Below are 21276 nucleotides of genomic sequence, written 5' to 3' on the forward strand. Positions count from 1 at the left end.
ATATCTGAACATCAAAAACTATAGGACACTGATGAAAGAAATTGAAGAAGACAAACAAATAGAAAGATATCCCATGTTCTTGGATCAGAAGAATTAATAGTGTTAAAATATCCATACTACTCAAAGCCATATATAGATTCAATCCAATCCCTATTAAATATCTAATGGCATTTTTTTTTACAGAAATAAGGAAAAAAACTATCTTAAAATGTGTATGGAACCACAAAAGACCCTATATAGCCAAACAACTTGGCTCAAGCTATATTACAAAGTTTTACTAAACAAAATATATCGTATGGGCATAAAAATAGACGCATAGATCAATGTAACAGAATAGAGAGCCCAACTATAATCCCACACATATATAGCATTAGGGACATGCAACTTAAAAACACAATGAGATATCACCTCATACTTGTTAGAATGGCTATTATGAAAAAAAGACAAGAGATAAGTGTTGGCAAGAATGTGGAGAAAAGAGAACACTTGTGAACTGTTGGTGGATCATAAATTGGTATAACCATTATGGACTGTCCTCAAAAAAATAATAAAAATGAACTACCAAATGATTCAGCAATCCCCCTTTTGGATATATATCTGAAGGAAATAAAATCACTATGTCTAAGAGATATCTTCACCCCTATGTTCATTGTAACATGATTTATAATAGCCAAGATATGAAAACAACTTGTGTGTTCATCAATGGATGAATAGATAAAGAAAATATGTGTATATATCGATGAAATATTATTCAGCCATAAAAAGGAAGGAAATCCTTCCATCGGCAACAACAGGGATGAACCTTGAGGGCATTAGGATAAATGAAATAAGTCAGACAGAAGACAAATACTTTTTTCACAACTCCTAAGACATTACTAAAGTATTAGATTTGAGGGTGTCCTCTAAAAGTCAAGATTTAGACCACTCTTGCTCTGGGACATCAGTTCTAAGTTAGATCTCTCTGCCTCTTTCCCAAGTTTTTATTCAATACTTTCCTATAAATATGAAACCAACATTGCTATAAGTGTGAAATTAGGTTCAAATAAGTCAAGAAAAGTAAATTGCAAACTCAATACCACATTATCACATCATGCTCCTTTCAGTGTCCAATCTAGTTCCCGTGGACCTCAAGGTTTAACTTCCCTAGAATCTCGAGAAGATTCTAGCAATCCACCTTGCCATAGCCTTTGGAGTTTGTTTTCTCATAGACTTCCATTCCATAGAATGTGAACACGATTGCTTTAGTCACGTAGGTCTCTCCCATCTTTGAAGATTTCTTCCCCCAATTTTTAAGATACGAGAGATGAGCAGAGCCTTCATCTTATTTTTTTCTGCATTAAAATTGCTTTTTGCTATAGAAATAGTGAGCAGCATTTTGAAAAGATCTTTAATTCTCTATAGTCTGACCTTCATTTTCTTGTCTAATGTTCTTCACGATCTTTAGCTGAACTTTTCCATAGGCTGACACTCACACGTGCCCAAGGCAACCAAGAATGGGAAGAGAGAAGAGCTAGGGAATTCTCTAATTCAGGCAAGGGAGATAAATTCTGCTAGTCATCTGAATGACTTAGACAGAAACTCATTAATTTCTATCATCTCCCACAATATCTTCAGTCTGTGATGCCTTGGACTGGTGAATCTCAGTCAATGTGTTGAATTAAACACTTTCTATTAAACCCGATTGAATTATTTAAAAGGACAACAGGGCTATGCTGATTCACAGAGCCCCCCATGCTGAGAATGTTCTTTTTATGAGCTCCCGAGTACAAGCGTAAGTAAAATTAACTTCTCATTGTATAGCAGCTTAAAAGACGTCCTAAAAGAATGACTTTTTAATTTTTTTTTCAAAATGTTATGTCCAACAAAAGTGAGAATTTCCAGGTTAACTAATAAGCAATTAAGTCTTTTAGGGAAGTTTAAATTTTCTCACAGACAACTGGATCACAAAATCTCAGAATTTAGGGAGATACAAGAGAACATCTAGCCCAACCCTTTCATTAGTCACAGAGTGGTGCAGTGGCTTGTACTCACATACCCAGAAACTTCTTGGTCCTTCATTCTGTCTTTCTTGTAGACCACAGGCCTTTGCATATCATCGTGCCTCCTAAATAACTTAACTCCTTGAAATTCAATTTGTCTGGAATAATTAATGTGGCTAATTGGATAGTCTGAGCCTTTAAAATCTATTCTGTTCAAAGTCTTAGAAACAATTGAAGAAAAGCAAACTAAGAGAGGAACATGGTAGTCCAACCCCAAACCATACTTACCTGAGTTCGGTAGCCAGGGTTACATGAATACCAGCTATAAAAGAAAGTTAAAAATAAAATTAATTTTAGGGGACAACACACTTTAGTAAAGAATGTCTCAAACCTATGATTTGAGAAAGAGGGATCCAATTATCCTTGTCAGGAATAACTAGTATCCAAGTTTTAAGATCTGGCTCTTCGAAGTACAGTCTTCTGCCAAAGCCAGTAGAATGAATGGGCACTATCCAGCTCTGTTCTTACACTGGTCAGGACATAGGCTGTGTGACATCAGATCTCTGTGACATCAGCATTCTTCTATCCGATTCTGAAGCCCATTCTCTGTTCAGGAATATTGTAGACACTCTGAACATATAAAATGCTATAATACTGTTATGAATCATTTCATTCTAAGTCTTTTACCTTTTCAGATTATCTGGTTTTCCACAAGAAAATTTATAAGGTTTGTCTTCTAATCAAAAGCCAGTTTTAGATTTCAGTCAATCAAAACTAGAAGAAGAAAGAAACCTAGTAAAGTAGGGAAGATAGCAACATCTTGAAACTTGAAAGTCAAATTGCAGAAGACTGGTTAGAGTTCATGTTTTAATCACTCAATGGAATAGTACGTAACCATTTAAAATTATTCAGATAAATGTCTTTTGACATGAAAAGTTTTTCACGCTATGCAGCTTACTAAAAAAAGTTTACGAAAGAGAAGACCTGTTCTTTTTAGGTTTTTATGATTGATTGCAAGGTATAGACACACAATGAAGGAGTTTATTAAATAAAAACACCATTTTAGTTCAGTTAAATAAGGTGATTATTTTAGCTACTAAGAATATTCATAGAAATTTAGGGACAGGAACTGCAGGACAGCAAGACATCCTGGGAACAGGCAGGCAGAAGCTAAACTCTGGGGACACGGGAAATGCCAAACTCTCAAGTGTTACTTGAGATTATTTCAACTGCTTAGTTTTTGTTTTGCAGAAAATTTCAGGGTATATATTTCAATTAAAAAAAAAAACAGTTTAAAATGTTAATAAATAAAGAAAAAGGAAACCATAGTTTAAAGCAAGAAATCCAATTAATTCCTGAATATAGGGATGTATTTAATGTGCTTATAATATAAACTTGATTTTTAAATTTCATTTTTATATGTCTTAAATTGAGAATTGTAATTACCCGGAGATTATTTTGTAATGGTTTCAATGACTATATAATCTTTGAAAATATAATATTATTTGTTGAGCAGCTGCTATGTGCCCAGCATTGCATGAGTGCTTGTTCTCTCTTTTTTCAGTTATCTAGTCAATAAATAATTATTAAGCAACTTTTGTGAGCTTATTTTCTGGGCTCCAAATGTAGAATGTTGAATAATTCTGTGTCTGCTCTGTGGGGCTTACAGTCTACCTTGGAAGATAAAACAAGACAGATGTCATATGTTAAGAAGTCAAAGTTCCTATGAAATAAAGTTATCAGGTGATAGAAAGTGATGAGGGTAGGCTGTGACTATTTCAGCTAAGATGGTCGGGGGAAGCCTCTCTGAGGAGGTGACATTGGAGCTGAGGCCTAAATAAGGGAGACAGCGTGAAGGAAATGAATTCAAGTGGAGTGTATCAATGGTCAAGTCCCCGAGTCAGGAGTGGGTTTGGCATGTTGAGGAAATGGCAAAATGTCCAGGGTGTCTAGAGTGGGATGATTGAAGGTGATGAGTTGGAAATGGTAGCCAGGAATCTTAGGCAAGTAATAAAAATTTAGATGGTCTCTAATTGTTGCGGTAAGCTGCTGGATGATATCACTTTGGGTGTAGATTTTAAAAGGTTCATGTTGACTGTTCTGAAGTGAACTTAGGTATGCCATGGTCTGCATATTTGAGTCCCCTCCAAATTTTATATGTTGAAACCTAACTCCCAAGGCGATGATATTAGGAGGTGAAGCCTTTGGCTCCACCCTCATGAATGGAATTAGCGCCCTTGTAAAAGTGGCCAGAGAAAGCTCCCTAGTCCCTTTCAGCATGTGCAGACAGCAAGACATTGGCCATTTGCAACCTGAAAGAGGGTCTTCACCAGACCCCGACCATGCTCGCACCCTAATCTTAGACTTCCAGCTTCCAGAACAGTGAGAAATAAATTTCTGTTGTTTATAAACCACCCAATCTGTGATATTTTGTTATAACAGACTGAAGACAGGGTACAAGGAAGGCCAGTAGAGAAGCTCTTATGGTGGATCAGGTAAGATAAATGGTGGTTTGAACTAGGCTGGTGACCAAGTAGTGAGAAGTGATCTGACTTAGGCAGAAGGTGGATTAGACTTGGTGGTGGTGGCAATGGCTGGGGGCTAAAAGAAAGAGAAGCAAGGTCATGCCTTCCCTCTCCCACAGCTTCTTTGCTTTTCTTTCCCTCACCCAACAAATAGGAGCTAGGTATTCCCGAGATAAAATAGCTAAATCCTGAGCAAAATCCAGATACAATCCTTGACCTCATGTTGTATAGAGGACAATGAGGAGAGAAAAATTAATCAAGTGATGAAAAATAGAAAGTGAAAATTTTCCATTATGACGAATGTTATAAAGGAGAGGTACTGCAGGAGCCTATGAGAGAGGGATTTGATCTAATCAGAGAGATGAGAAGAGAGTTCTCTGAAGAAGTGGTGCTTGAGCTAAAGGAGGAGTAGGTATTGTCTGAGTAAGGAAGAGAAGCCATACAGGGAACAGTAAGAAAATTATGAAAAGTCTAGATAGCACAAGAAAGCAAGGGACTAAAGAAGTCCAGTGCGCGTATAGCAGAGACCATGGACACATTATTACAAAATATAAAAGAGAATTATGGATCTATCTTAAGAAAAATGGGAAGACATTGAAGGATTTTAAGTAGTAGCAAAATAAGATGTTTGTGGAGAAAATGGTTTGGAAGGAAGCCAGTCAGAATGCAAGTGGATCCTGGGCAGGTGAGAAGTAATGTCTTTCACTGGGTGGTGTAACTGGAAGGACGTTGGTACCCTTCACTGAGGTGGAGAGCCTTGGAGCGGGGCACTGACCTGGCACGTTAATCCATCTTATTGGCGTCCCCTGCTCTTAATCACAGGCCAATGAAAGAGAATGAACTCCAGAAGTAAACCTCATGTATACATGGTTAATAGATTTTTGAAAAAGTTGCCAAAGAAATCCAATGACAAAAATTGCCTTTTCAACAAATTGTACTGGAATATATATGGAAAAATGAACTTTATTCTATACCTCACATTACACACATAAATTCATTCAAAATAAATCATAGACGTAGAATGAAAGTTAAAACTATAAAGTTTCTAGGTCTTTGGAGTAGAGAAAGATTTATTACAGAGAATACAGAAAGTAATAATCGTATAAAGATGATAACATCAGTTTATTAAAATTAAAAATTTCTGATCCTTCAAGGCTTCCGCTGAGGCAATGAATGTACAAGTCTTAGATTGGGAGAATGTGTTTGCAATCTATTACTTGTTATAGGACCTGTGTTCAGAATACGTAAAGAACTCCTACACTTGATAATAAAAAGACAAAACTTGAACAGGCACCTCTCAAAAGAAGATAAATGAATATCAATAAGCACACAAAATAGTACTGACCATACTAGTCATCAGAGAAATGCAAACAAAAATCATGATAATGGGCACTAGTTATCCACTGGAATGTCTGAAAATGAAAACGATGTCACATCGAGCGTTGGCAAGGATGTAGAACACACAGAACTCATATACATTGCTGTTTGGCGTATATGTAGGGTATTAACATGTTTTAGTTTGCTAAGCCTGTCACAACAAAATATTGCAAACTAGATAGCTTAAACGAGAAGATATCTATTTTCTCATAATTTTGGAGGCTAGAAGTCTAAGATCAAGGCGTTGGCAGGATTGGTTTGTTCTGAGACCTCTCTCCTTGGTTTACAGATGGCCATCTCCTCCCTGTGTATTCACATGGTCTTCCTTCTGTGTTTATCTGTATCCTAATCTTCTCTCCTATTAGGGACCGCAATCATACTGGGTGAGGGCCTGCCCTAATAACCCCATTTTAACTCAATTACCAATTTAAAGACTCTATCTCCAGAGAGTCACACTCTGAGATACTAGGGATTACGACTTCGACATATGAATTTTGCAACCCATAATATCTCACTTTGAAAAATAGTTTGGCAGTTTCTAATAAAGTTATACATACCCCTACCCTCTGACTCAGTAATTCCACTCTTAAACATTTACCCAAATGAAATCACATGTCCCCTCCACCAAATGCCTTGTACAAAGTTACTATTCATAGTAGCTGTTTTCATAGTTGCCTCGAAGTAAAAACAACCCAGACATCCATTAGCAGGAGAGTGGGTAGCTTTGGTATGCTCATATACTGAAATATTACTCAGCAATAAAAAGGAATGATCTTCTGATACATGTAATAACCTAGACAATCTTACATATATTGTGTTAAGTAAAAGAATCCATATCACAAAAGGGTAAATACTGTATGATTTCATTTATATAGAGTTCTGGTATAGACAAAGTGAATCTATTATCCAAGTCATCAAAACAGTGGCCACTTCTGGTGGTGGTGGTAGGGAGGGGTGTTGGCTGGGAGAGAACTTTCTGGAATAATAGAAGTATGCTACATCTTGATAGGGGTGTGTGTTACAAAGACATATGCATTTATCAGAATCAATCGAGGTTGCACCTAAGATTCTCAATATATAAATTACACCTCAGTTAAAAACATAAATAAATAAAAAATCTAAATAGTAATAAAATTACTGAAGAACTGTCACAAAGTCAAATCTATATAATCGTTTTTCTGCCAACTTTGTTTACAAAAATATGGACAGGTGCTCTTGGGGCTTATCTGCTGGCTGGCCTCACTGGCCCAGCGCAGCTTCCAGGCCTGACAAGCTCCTCCCTCAGCTTCCCTAACTCCTGGGCCAGATATGAGTGTAGCTCCGTGGGGTAAGACTCCACGTCATCATGGTTGGAGGTGGAGAGAGCTGCTTTCTTCCTGTTTGTTCTGTCACTTTACCTCCTCTTCCTCTCCCAACTGCCTACCCTGATGACAGACAAAAGATTTATAGAAGGCCTACCTGCAGCACATGCCCCATCCTCCATGTCACCTGGATTGGCTGTGCTTCTCTGCCTGAACTGAAATTGATATAAAATTCAGTATATTGGTACGGGGGTGATGCTGGGTAATGTGAACCACAAGGAGACTCATCAACAGTGGGAATCATTTCTAGGAAGAGAGTGCAGCGTCAGGAGAGCACTTGGTTGTGTTCGAGCACCTTTTATCCTTTTCTATGGGACCTTGACATGTCTCCTAACCCAGGTGAGCCTGCAAAATGTAGGTCATCACATCTCCTCTCATGGCCTTGCTGACCTCCCAAGAGTGATGCAAAATGTCAGTTGTGATTGTGATTATTTCCTTCCTCCCCTCTAGGAGTGTGGTCTTACTTAACCCGGGGCCAGGGAGTGAGTGGCTAGGCCTTTTCTGGCCTGTTTTTGGATCTTCTCAAGACCTTTAAGAGGGAGGAAAAGTTAAAATAGGGGCTAAATGAAAAAAATGAGGATCTCAAGGAAACAGGAAACTTGATGTACTGTGGGATTTCATTTCTCCTGTGCAAAGCACATTTTCTCCAACCTATCATTTCTGAAATAAATGATCCACAATCATTTAATGTGAATGCATCCCAGATCTGGGTTGGGCCCCTGTAATTTGGAATCAAAAATGACTGACGGGTTGACAGAAAAGTTCTGCCAATAAATTACATACATCCTGTTAGTACAGTCTCATACCTAAAAATATCTTCAGAGACTAAAGAGAAACTGGCAATGGCTATGGATTGGCTGAAAAAAATTCAACCATAAAAACTAAGCAAAATTATATCCACACTCCCCAAGCCGTAGTTAAAATTAATTTGCTTTTAGACCAAAGAAAGCCAAACATGCCAGTGCAACGTGTCATTCATTGAATCCATTCAGTAAAATGTTATTTCAGACTAGATTTTTGGTGGTCTGTAGACTCAGCAGATAGAATTTGTGTTTTCTTTTTAACAGAACTGCAGGACGTTACCCTCCTGTAGATGTGGGCTGCGTGTAACTCCATGAAGTGTTTCTGTTTTAAGAAGAAGAGGTGGATGATAGCAATAAAGATAACAGGATTCTAGTTCTGGGCAATCAAATTTGCTTACTTGCTTCAGTTTTTCCATTCTAAAAGCGGGACCTTTAATTCCTATAATACCAGGTACTTGCTGCCTTGTAGCCAGAAGTTGCTTCTGCACAATTGGACAAGGTACAATTTGCCCACAGGAAGCAGTCGGGAGCGTTCGACTTTCTTGGATAGTGCTTAGGAATAATTGTCTTCCACATTCCTGATGGAAGACCAACGTCTCGTTGCAAAGGAACTCAAGGTGAGCATTATCTGGACTGAAATTGGGAAGGCGATTCTTCAGCTACTGCTCCCCATCGCAGTTGCCAGTTCAGGTCAGAAAAGCTAAATAATTTGTTTAACCCGATCCCTTTTTCCTACCTTGAGGGAAAACTTCTATAAGCTCACTGTAAACACAATTATGCCATGTGGGGCTTTCATTAATCTAGTACAAACCACAGCCTGACATACACTGGGCAGGATTTACTTTTTCTTTTGATTCGTTCATTTTCAGCACCAGCTTATCCTCACACTTCCTACCCAGAGGTGGTTATTTGTATAGTGTAAATTTGGGGAAGAGAAGCGTTACCAGCGCCAATTTCTTCCATTGCAAAAGCATTTTGCAGGATGCAGAGATGGTCATGGCTTCTTAGGGTAGAGTCTGAGGGGACTTAAAATTCATCAAGAAGTGCTGAAAACTCATTTTATAAATGAGGAGACTGAGTCTCAGAGGTCACCCCACTAATGGGTGTTTTTCATTCATTTAGTAAATATTTGTTAGGCACATACTTTATGTAGACACTAAGCAAGGCACAAGGATGCGGAGGTGAATAAGTCAGATATGGTGTCCATCTGCAGAATCTCCCTTTCTATTACATAGCCCTGTAGGCTCAGATATCAGCTAGGGCTAGTCACAGCTTTGGGCAGGGGGAAAACTGTGTTTAGTAAACTTTTTTGACAAAAACTCACAATAACAAAGATGCGTTACATTTCATTTCAGCATATGAAGAATATTTATGCGTATAGCTAGAAAAATATTACTGTATATAAAAAACAAAGTGTCCAGGAACAATATTTATGTTATTAAGTATGATGAGTTCTGGTATTTTCTATTTTGCTTTTTAGAAATGCTGACTATAATCCTCTTAGAAAGTAGAGGGTTGGTTTGTAGCTGAACATTCCCTGAAGCTTAGGGGTGTGGCGACATTGGTGGAATTGTGATTTAATGAAGGCTTTTGAGGATTTGAAAGATTATGGTGTGGAGGTTGAGGAACCAGCTGCTTTTGCTAGCTTGAGGCGCTGGGGATCTGATCGGGAGGAAGTGGGCTTAAAAAGTAATGGCTGCGATTTGGAATAGACAGAGGTTAGCAGCAAAGGCTGCCAGCCGGACAGTGAGAAAGCTCCTTCCTGGAAAAACGCCTTCTTATAGAAATGGAAGCAGTGAGAGGATGACAGGTCTCACGGAACCTACGGCATGGGAGTTTGGGTCTTGTAGGGAATAGGGATCAGGCTCATTTGAAATTGCGCACGTGGCCTCAGCTGCAGCAGGGACAGAACACACACCCCAAGGAAGCATAGTACATATGCAAAAGTTCAGGGACTCATGGGTCTAGCCTCTGGGTGACTCCCTCCCCTGACTCTGTAATCCAACGGCTCACTTAGCCCATCTTTCTGGGTGAATTAAAAGAGAGACAAGGGAATCCAGCACTATTCACATTAGCAGGTTGGTTACTCTGAACTCTAGGAAGGAACTGGAGATGTTTATTTGGAAAGGAAAATGCTAAGTCCCAATGAATGTCTCCAAATAGTCACAAAATGGTGACATGGAAGAATCGGTAGATTTTTTTTTTTTTTAATGACAGAACTAGAACTAATGGGTGCTAGAAATAGGAAAACAGACTTTAACTCAAAGTAAGAAAAAATGCTCTAAGGAATAACCACTGCCTAACTCTGCAAGTGAGATCCAAATGACCAAGACTGAACTCGTTTGCTCACTCCCGTCCTTTACTGAGTTCCTCTTACGCGCAGTATAGTGTGGCAACCCGGGGAATACATCATCCTTGAGGGTCTGGTGGAAAAAATTTCTTCATTGATTGAGAAATAGAGTTTGGTAACTTAGATTTTTTCCCAATTCTAGAATCTTTTTCAAGGTTACAAGAGTGCCTATAACTTAGGAAGATCTATTAAAACCACACATGATGACGGCACCTCTGAATAGTTTTTCCATGGCTACTAGGAGTAAGGACTACCACAAACAGAAATGATTTGACTCGCTTAAGGAATTTTAGATGACCAAGAGCCTATCTTACATTCTTTATCTTTCAAAGTTCCTTATTATTCATAGGATAAAATCTGAGCTGCTTAGTCTGGCCAACTGATCTACCCAGTCATTGCAACATCATATCTTACTGCTACCAATGGTGATTCTCCATGCTAGCCTGCCTGAACTACTCATTCTTTTTTGATGTTGGTGTCTATACCTTCTTCCAGCTTTTTGGAAGCCTCTTCTTTCCTCTCCACTGTGCCCTTCATGCCCATTATTCAAAGTTCTTCTTTGTGAAAACCTCCCTGACCTGCTTAGGCCACATTCTATCTTGCTTCTTGCACATCCTGTCTGTATTAGTTATTTGGTATCTCTTTTTTTTCGTCTGATGGCATCTCTTGTGTTTAACTTTGGGCACATGTCTAATTTGTCCCACCAGTTAGATTGCAGAGGCCACACATTTTACTTTGTTACATTCTTTTTTAGCTGCAGGGAAAAGCATGCCTTCAATTCATAAGAAACTGGCTACAAGTGAAAAAGACCTTTCACCATCCATTCTTGTTGCAACACAGTCACAGCTCAGGACTATTGTTTATGTGAATGGAGAAAGTCTTGTAGATAACAACGCTGAAAACATTTCAAGATGTCTGTGGCAGGCTCATATTTCACATGGGTTTTGAGTAGCAAGAATTTTGCTTTTTCTTTTTATTTATTTACAAAAACTCATAGCTTTTGCCATGGGCCAAGCAATAGCCATTCTGGCTCCCGAGACTTTTAAGAGAGTGTTCTTTCTTGTTCTCATTTTCTTTGTCTTGGCGGATTGGTGTGGCACTGCATGGCATGTTATTCACTGATTTCAATTCTGTGTGGCTGGTAAAAAACTAGAATTCTGGAAAGGTTGTAAAATCTTCTTGTGGGTTTGCAGTTGTCTAAAATGAGCCACACCTCTCTGATTCTCAAGCAAGACTTCTAGTCTTCCACCATGGCCCACTTCTTTTTACAGCTCTTAGCCCCATTCCTTTCACATAGGTCTCCACTTTTCTACTTCTTGAACCATTTCAGGACTGTACCTTAAGGTGTCTATGTTCCCAGAGTTTTTTACCCAATAATGGAGTAGGGGATGGGCTCTGAGAAGATTCTCAGAAGGAATATTTCTTCTTGGAGGGCTGTCTCTTTGATAAATATAATCATGGAAATGTGGTGTACAATGTGATCACATCACTGAGAAAATCAGTTTTCTTTTAGAATCAGGAGAGTTTAAGGGGAGTTTATTATTAAACTTTGCCTTATACAACCCTCCTCTCTCCTTTCCCCCATACAAAGTTTTTTTTTTTCTTCTGGGCTTTCAAACATCTTTATGAAGCTATAATTAAGTTAGAGTAAGTTAGAGATTTATTTTCTCAAATATAGAAAAGAAAACCTCATTTTCTGGAAACATAGTAGTATTTTTCTTAACCAGTAGGTTTAAGAGGATGGAATTCTGGGATCTGGGTGTTATGACCTTAGTCAATAACCTCTGCACTTTACAGATGAAGAAACTGAGGTCCAGAGAGGCCACATGGTGTTTTCTTGATAGGACTGAACTTATAATTTCCATCTTCTACATTCTGGTTGGTTGTACCTGAAAGAGAATGATGATAAATTCTGATAGCTCATGAGTACTCCTTTTCCTTTGCAGGCATTAATGACTGCTGAATATGTACAAGGCAATGTGCTAGACAGAGTTTTAGATGAATATAAAGGAATATAAGACTTGGTCCTCACCTCCAGGCACTAGCAGCCTAATGAGGAAATGTGAAAGCACTTGAGCGATGTTCTTTAGAATAATTCTCCTGGTTGAAGAAGACAGCTTTCCCTATAAGAAACTGTCTATTCTTTGGTCAAAGGTATACAAAGAGCTGTATTCTCCTTATATCAAGTTCTCACATTTGTCTATAAATTTTTCTAACCTTTCTTGGATTATTTATAACAGCTGTTGGATCCTCTTGATGGAATAACAAGTTCCAAGTATTTCCTGTGGATAAATGTGAACACTATACCCACAAGATATCCTTTAAATGTACGTTGCTTTATTGGATAGAGTATTCTCTTTGTTAGTCCCCATGCTACTTTCTCTAAGCTCCTATATACAAGTGGGAGGAAGGAAGGGAGCCCTGAAAAAATGACCATGGCCACCTTGTTTTCTCCTTTGTCATTATATAGGTATTTTGTAGCTATTGGTAATATCCTTTCCAAGTGTTCCCTGTTGAAGAATCTTCTATCAATCCCCCTCTTTGAAATACTTCAGTCTGTCCTTCATTTTTCCCTCCCTCCCTCTCCTCCTCTCATTTCCTCTGCTCTACTTTCTCTCTGTTTTACGAGTTGCCTTGTGCAGCTCATTATGTCTTTCTGAGGTAGGAAAATGAGAACAATGCAAATTATGCTGGTTGTGTTGCACCATGCTTTAAATTAGGAGTTGGATAAAGTATCTATGTATTTTTTAAGAAGCAATCATGCTGATGATGTGCCTGGAATTTTATTGGTCATTTTGGCCCTGGCTACACATTAAGAAGATGTCTTCAGGGAATAGCCTACAGAGTCTTCTGCATTCCTTTCTTGTAACCAGTTGCTTGTGGGGTCGCCAGTTGGGTTATGAATCTACTAGATGCCAAGTGTTTCTTTTTGTTGTTGTTAGGCTTCCAGCATTCATGTAGAAATACTTATGCATTTTGGCTTATTTTCCATCTACTTCCCACACCTGTTGGTTGTCTGATTAGGTGTGCAAATAAATTGTCCCAATTTCCCCTTATGTGAATGGATTCTCTCCAAATCCTTCTAATAAGACTCCTGAATCTAATGTTTATATCCTTCTTGTCGGGATTCCATTCTGTTAGACTTGAAGGCATCTAATCTAGTGATATTAATTATTTTTCTTCATAACTTAGGAAGCCCTTTTGCGAACCAAGATTTATGTCTTAAATGGAAGCTCATTACATTAGCATTAGTTTATGCATTCATTTAACTGTATGTATTTGTGCGTGTGTGTGTGCGTGTGTGTGTGTGTGTGTGTGTATGAGAGAGAGAGAGAGAGAGAGACTGACTCATCCTGCCACTTGGCTCACTGATGGTATGTCTCCAGAGTATGCGTGAGATGAGAGAGGGGACTCCGCTTTTCTTCACTTTGTTTTTGTTCCTTTGAACTTTTAACAGTATATATTTGGCTGATTTAAGGTTTTTAAAAAGTAATTTTGGCTTTATGAAATTTTCTTTGATGAGCCAATCTTAGGACCTTAGAAATGTAGCTACTTGGATTGAATTAAGAATGAGAACTCACATCCTATCTCATCCCTTCCTCTTTCCTCTTCTCCCTAATATAGGTTCCAAAGAGCATGATTTGTAACTCAGCGAACTAGTCTAATTCCATTCTATGTGCAAGGAAACCTAGACTTAGAGATAATTTTGACTCATTCAGGGTCACACAGCTGGTTAGTAAAACCTAGAAATCTAATTTCTATTCTCTGGGACTCAGGCTCTTGCTCTGGAAAAAGATATGATCTTCCTCTTCCTTCTTTTGGTTTCAAATCTCTTTTACCACCCTGCAAATATTTATTGTCCATGTTCTGGTGCCATTTAGTTCAAGCTGAGGTCACATTTCCTATTGACCTGTTGCCAAAGATCTCATCTTAAATTCTACCCACTTCTCGTGTTCAGAACATTACTCGCCACCCACAGCTTTTCATCAGCTCATACACTGAAGCTTAGGTTGTTCTTTGCCAACCATTTTCCTGGGCTCTGCTCTCGATATGAGCAATGATTCTAGAACATCTTGCACATTAAAGTCCATCTAGTGTCATGGCATTCATTAACTATCACTTTCCCACCACTAGACTTGGGGAGATATTATCAACGTACCTGGCCCTATGTTAAGCTCATTACAAAAATTACATTAGTCAACTCTTACAACAACTTCTGAGGTAGATGCTGGTCTCTATTTTCCAGTTGAGGAAATGAAGCTCAGAGAGACTGCGCAGCAAGCAGCAGAGCTGGAATCTGAGCCTCTGTTTGGGTGACTCGAAAGCCTGCGCTTTAGCCCACCAGGCTCTCTTAACTCTCAGTCATTTGGAAGCAGAACTTCCATACACCATCGGTGCCCACATTTACTGTCTAAGTAACCATAATGATACAGGAATGGTGTGGGGTGGGCTGCTGCTTTATGAAGCAACCTAAAATAATTGAAATTCCAATTTATAAAGCAAAGACTATGGATGAACTTGTTCATCAAATTCTGAAATACTAGGGCAAACAGGCAGTTTGGAAGCTTGAGGTAAGTTTAGGGCAAACAAGGAAATAATACTTCTCCTAGCACGTAATAAAGTTATGGAACTCATTACCCCGAGAGGCGGTACAGACAGGAAATGTAAATGGATTAAAAAAGAGTTTGGACAAATTTATGAATGACAGAGTCATAAAAGGCTTCTAACAGAAGCTGGAATATACGAGGTGTGACTATAAAGCAATGAAAATCTTTTTTTCTTTTTTTTTTTTAACAAACACCAGGACTTATATATCCAAATAAATATATTTTTTTCCTTCAAAGTAGTTGCCTTGGGAGAATGTGTGCTTATTCTAATACTGCTTGCTTGCTAGAACATACTTGGAACTCACAGAAATTTAGAGGTTTAAGTCCCCTCCTCTCCTTTTATAGATGAGAAAATTGAAACCTAAGGTAATTAAATAACTTGCCTATGGTCACACAGAAGCAGTTTTGGGCTTAGAAGCCCAGTTGCCTGACTTCTGGTTTGTTACTGCCCCTTTCACTGCAGCATGCTGTCTCCTGCTATAGATTTCTTCAGCGTCTGTGCCTAATTCTTCAGGATATCCTAATGGTGGTAAATCTTTACCCAGTGTGAATGAGTTTCGGGAACAGTCAAAACTAATTTAGATTTAAAGTTGATGATTAAGATGTATGTTCAAGCCGTCTATTAACATTATTTGTTTGAAACCTGAGAATTTTTTTTCCTCCCCTATAGAAGGGGCAGTAAAACCGTGCATCTTTTGCTACCCGTACATGGGCTTCCTGGTGGCCACCTTCAGCTGGCCCTGAGAATGTGTGATGCATCTTCACTTTTAGATCATTTTTCATAAGCCACATCTTTGACCCGGGGCTGCTGTGGTACTTCCTTTTCCACAAAAGGTAATGAAAGCACAGCCAAGGGAGATTGTTCTCTCAAGGGAAAAAGGAAGTGAGCAGAGAATAAGCCCCTCTGGGGCAAGAGAAGATGGCTTTGGAGCTCTCAGAACTTCTGGAAAGAATGCTACAGGAACCCCAGAGTCCTGTCTCAAACAGATCAAAGGTATTCTGAACAATGAAGAAGGAGAGAAGAGACTTGACAAAGCAGGATTAAAACCTGAGCATAGCCTGCTGCTGTAATTGAAAAAGATAAAAAGAGAATTGCAGAGCTCAGATGAAAAAGAGGAGAGATGGCTGTGATCCTCCTAGAAGCAGCAAATGTGGGGCCCGGGGATGGATCCTGTCAAGAGCCAACCAAAGACAGAGGTCACTGAGAGCTCACTGGTTTGTGCTCATTCATGCCCTGCCAGTTAAATTCATTTTGATTACCAAATATCTGTTTCGCTTGGATTTCTAAGAAAAATAATGGGGGAAGGAGAGTAATGGAAAGAAGAGGCAGGTATAGAGAAACCCCAAAGTCCATGAAGCATGATACCTTTTGCTTACGCTTGGAAATGTTGCTTCTCTGATGGATTCATGATCTTGAACCAAAACTAACAAAGAAAAGACAAACATGTCACTGAAAGTAACATGTTGACAAATGTTGATGTCTCAGCCAAAATTTATAACATAACCCAGAAGGAGCCCTAGAGATGCCTAGCCATGCATCCTGGTTGATGGTGCGTGTCTGGGGAATTCTGGTGGGAGATATCCCAGAGAGGTCAAGGCCAGCAAGGAAAAGCTGGAAGCAGCAGCTCAAGATCTGTGACTGAGGATGTTAAAAAAAAAAAAAATTAACATTTGTTTTGTGATGTTTGAAGCAGACATAACAGAAAACCTGGTTTGGATAGAAATGGGAAAGAAAGTTTATCAGATTTGGTGAAATCTTTGGAAAAGAATCAATAAGAATAGAAAAGATATATATCTATGTATGTTTATGCACACGCAGGTGCACGCGCACACACACGTACAATGGTGAAAATGGTGAAAGTAAGAATATGACCACGCAGTTCTTGTGTGTGGGGAGGTGTATACACATACATGGCCTGCTACAAACATGTGTGCATATACACACTATTTATCTTGCACAACGAAATTATCATACATTCTTCTTGGCTAAGACAAGGAAGAAGAAAAGTTGAACCTTAGCCGTAGGTATGAAGTTGCTAATAGTAGGAAAGTGCTTATTGGAAAACTTCTACGATTCCGCTTATTCTCATCTTGGCTCCAATCCAGCTGCACAGAGATGAGCAGATTAAGTAGAGATACAGAGGTTAAAAAAGGGCCCTGGAAGACTATTTGGGAAAAGCTCTTACTTCGAGGGGGCTCCCACTGGGATCCTGGGATGAGGCGACAACAGTCCTTCAGCCTTGTAGTGAGGCTGCTTTATAGGGCCATTACCCAGAGGAGCATTGTCCTTTTTGGGCACAACTTTTGGGGAGCCTGACTTACTCTGCCGAGTGGGGAAGATGATGATATTGCTGTTGAATATTTTGTTTTCTTTATTTAGGAATGAGGCCATTTTCTGGCTTAAAACTATTTTTTTGTGCTTTATTTTTTGTTTTTGTCTCTGTCTTGCCTCTTTCCTCCACCAAGCTGGAAAATTTCATCTTTCCAAGAGGAAAACTTCATCTTCCTAATTCTCTGGCAGATGTGTCTCTGGATTCATGATGTCCAGACCCCCAATGCTGTGTCACAATCAGGCCACAGTGGACCCAAAGATGCTCTGAGTCCAGAGAGAGGAATCTCAGCCAGCCCATTTCCACCCACCTCCATTCAAACCTCTGGCTACTGTGTCTTAGCCTGGGATGAAATAGACCTCTTTAAAAGTGGCAAATATTCTTTCTTTAAAGAAAACCCATTGATTTCAAATTAGGGTACATGTTTCAAATTGAAAAAAAAAAATCTTGACAGACACTAAGAAAAAGCACCAACCATGCTTTTCAGCCTGGAAGGGGCAAAGAAAACACTAGAGTCATTTGGTCCACGAGTAACCTCAGGAGATCACTACCCATTTTGTTCAGTCTCCTGTGTGTTTATCGAATGGCCAGATGTGGCAGTGAGCAACTATGGAAGCTTATTGTCCTTTGACAAAAATTCATCACTCCTCTCCCTCACTCCGTCCTCATTTCTAAAAAGTTGAACAGAGTGAGTCAATTTCTGATTCATTGTGACTTTCTTCTTGAGTTTAGATAGAAAGATCTGTTCAGGTTTCAAATGAAAACTTCATCAGCATTTTGATGGTTGCCAGATGGGGGGAGGGTTGGGGGGCTGGGTGAAAAAAGGCAAAGGGATTAAGAAGTACAAATTGGTAGTTACAAAATAGTCAGGGGGATATAAAGTATAGTGTAGGGAATATAGTCCATAATACTGTAATAACTATGTATGGTGTCAGATGAGTACTAGATTTATTGGGGTGATCACTTCATTAAGTTATATAAATGTCTAATCGCTATGCTATACACCTGAAACCAATATAATATTGTATATTAACTATAATTGAAAAATAAAAATATTATTAAAAATACCTCATCAGTAAAGAGCAATAAAAATAAATAGGACTTCCGCAGGAATCTTAGAGTCCCACAAGCCTAAGTGAAAGCTCTGTACGCTGAGAATATCCTTAAGGTCCAGTTCAGGCCCTTCTCAGAGACTCCTCCCTCCCCCTGCTGGGTCTTCTTGCTGCCCCAATCTCAAGTTTCTCCCACCCCCTGAACAACCCCCTGACCATGCCCATGTTATTTAAATAATTTAAAAGGAAATAGAAAACAGAAACTGGTACCATGGACCCATTTACCCGATTCTTTTGTTATTCTAAAAAAGGCAACATCTGGCCCACTTTAAATCCATGTGGGTTTGAGAAAAATGGCACCTATCAGAAAAGAAAGCTTCTTCTTACAGTATCTTTCCTGACTTTTATTTTTTTATTTCACAAGAATCATTTTATTTTCGGACCTTCTTTAGACTAGTTTTGCACAATAAGCTACTGGGACATTAACAGGGAAATTAAGGCATGAGGTGTTAAAGGACATGTTCGAGCTGACTCATGACCCTGGACACTCAAAGAAGACCTGAGTGCTGGCATAGGTGTGGAGTAGGGATATGGGTAAGTGGATGACCTCTGGACTGTGCTGCGCGACCTCAAGTCCTGCAGGAAGGGTGAGGCGGTATGCGGGAGAGAAAAGCCAAATGCTCAAACATACCAACACGCAAGGCTTCGAAGCCCTTGCTCCAGCACTGTCTAGCTCTGCAGATGTGGGCCAGTTATTTAATCTCTCTGCACTCTCATGTGTAAAATGGGGATAATAATGGGTAATATGACAGTTTGACTTGGCATTTTGGTAGCCATGGTGGAGATTTTGGCACTCACACTAAATTTGATGACACTAAAAAGAAAACTATCAAAATGTCAGCCTTGAAAAATTATCAAATAACTTATGAAGAAGACACCTTTCTGCCTCCCACACATCCCCGAGCCTCATCTTAGGGACGAGATGGGCATTTGGGGATGGGCTATGATCAGGGATGGTGGTGGGGGTCAGAGATTGGCTGGGAATTATAGATGAATGGAACATTTAATTATATGACCTCTGCGTTTTATGAAAAAGGCCCTTTTGAAAATGCCTTTCTTTGGATGATAAATTACATAAGTTTTGGGGGAGGTTTAAATGAGATAATGTCTGTGAAGATCATAGCACAAGGCAGAGTAGCACTCCTTCCCCCATTTATTCCTTCCCAACATCAGCTCTCAAGTCAAGCTACCATAGTTCCTTCACATCTGCTATTTTGCTTTCAGAGATTTTAGTTACTCATAGTCAACTGTGGTCTGAAAATGTTAAATGGAAAATTCCAGAAACAAACAATTAATAAGTTTTAAATTGTGCTGCATTCTGAGTAGTGTGATGAAATCTCAAGCCATCCCACTCTGTCCTGCCTGGGACTTGAATCATTATTTCTTTGCCCAGGGTCTCCATGCTATATATACTCCCTGTCCATTAGTCACTTAGCAGTCATGTTGGTTATCAGATCGATTGTCAAGCTATCACAGTGCTCGTGTTCAAGTAACCCTTCTTTTATTTAATAATGCCACATAATTTTTATTACAGTGCATGGTTATAATTGTTCTATTTTATTATTAATTATTGTTAATCACTGTGCCTAAATTATAAATTAAACCTTCTCATAGGTATGTATATATAGGGAAAAACATAGCCTATACATGGTTTGGCACTATCTGTGGTTTCAGGCATCCACGGGGGTCTTGGAACTTATTTCCCATGGATAACAGGGGTCTATTGTATACTGCCTCTTAAACGTAATGTCTCAAAAACTGAGCCCTGTCATGACACAGAGAGGGACTGGTACTAATTTCCTTGGTATCTACAGGCATGTGGCCACAGTCTTCAATCAATTAAAAGATTGTGATTGCTGAGTCCCTCCATCACGTCAAGTACCTTCTCTTTGAGAATTGTTTTGGTCAATTGATTCTCTCCCTCTTCCCGGGCCATTAGCCAACCATTTATTGTCCCCAGTTAGACGGAAGGTGAATGTAAGACATTGACCTGGGTTCAAGGAGCCCAAAGTAGAGATAAGCTGGACTCATAAGGACAAGCTTGCAAACAGTAGGGGCTGAAGGGCCTCATTTGTAGGGAGGGGCCAGGAAAATGGGGAAGAAGCCAAGTGGACTGAGAATCCCACATCAGCCTTGCTCATCTGAACTGCCCCTTGGGCTGAGAAACACACCGCTCTGGGCCCGATCCGCCACCCAGGAACAGGGTATTGGGAGAAGGTCTCATTCTATAATTATTTTAAATTTCCCATGGATAGCAGGGATTTTCTTCCTTCCCATAGACTACTTTCCTTTGAGCCCTCATCCTGTTGGGGAAGAGACCTTTGAGAAAGCCATCCAAAAGAGACTTTTTCTTTAGAGAAAAACTCATCGAAGTTACACTGCATGAAGAGGTCAACATGGGCAAGAGAGAGCTTTGTCGGGTTTGTAGGTACCCTTTTCTGAAGATCCCAGGAACATACAGCCTTCTTGGCCACAAAGGGGTTTTGGAGTTCAGCCTGCAGATGAGGCTGGGGCCGGCCGATGGCCCCAGAGGCTGGATGCTGGGTTGCGGAAGAGCGAGACAGCTATATTCCACAGTGACTTAGAGCACCATGTAACAATTTTTTTCTCACTAAGTAATTTAAGTCACCTTCTTACACTCAGAAGTGTACTTCTCCAACATCGTTCTTAAAGTTTGCAGTGATTCTCTGAGATGAAGGTACCTTTTTCATTTTCATTGTTTTCAACTTTATATCTTGTCTCTCTAAATCACTTGAAATGGAGTCCTCAGACCCTTTCTGCATGGTTTAGTGAGCTGGAGGACACATTTTCCCAGAGGGAAGCAGAGGCTGA

Source organism: Pteropus vampyrus, unplaced genomic scaffold (assembly GCF_000151845.1).
Source record: "Pteropus vampyrus isolate Shadow unplaced genomic scaffold, Pvam_2.0 Scaffold18, whole genome shotgun sequence".
In the NCBI taxonomy this organism is placed as follows: domain Eukaryota; kingdom Metazoa; phylum Chordata; class Mammalia; order Chiroptera; family Pteropodidae; genus Pteropus; species Pteropus vampyrus.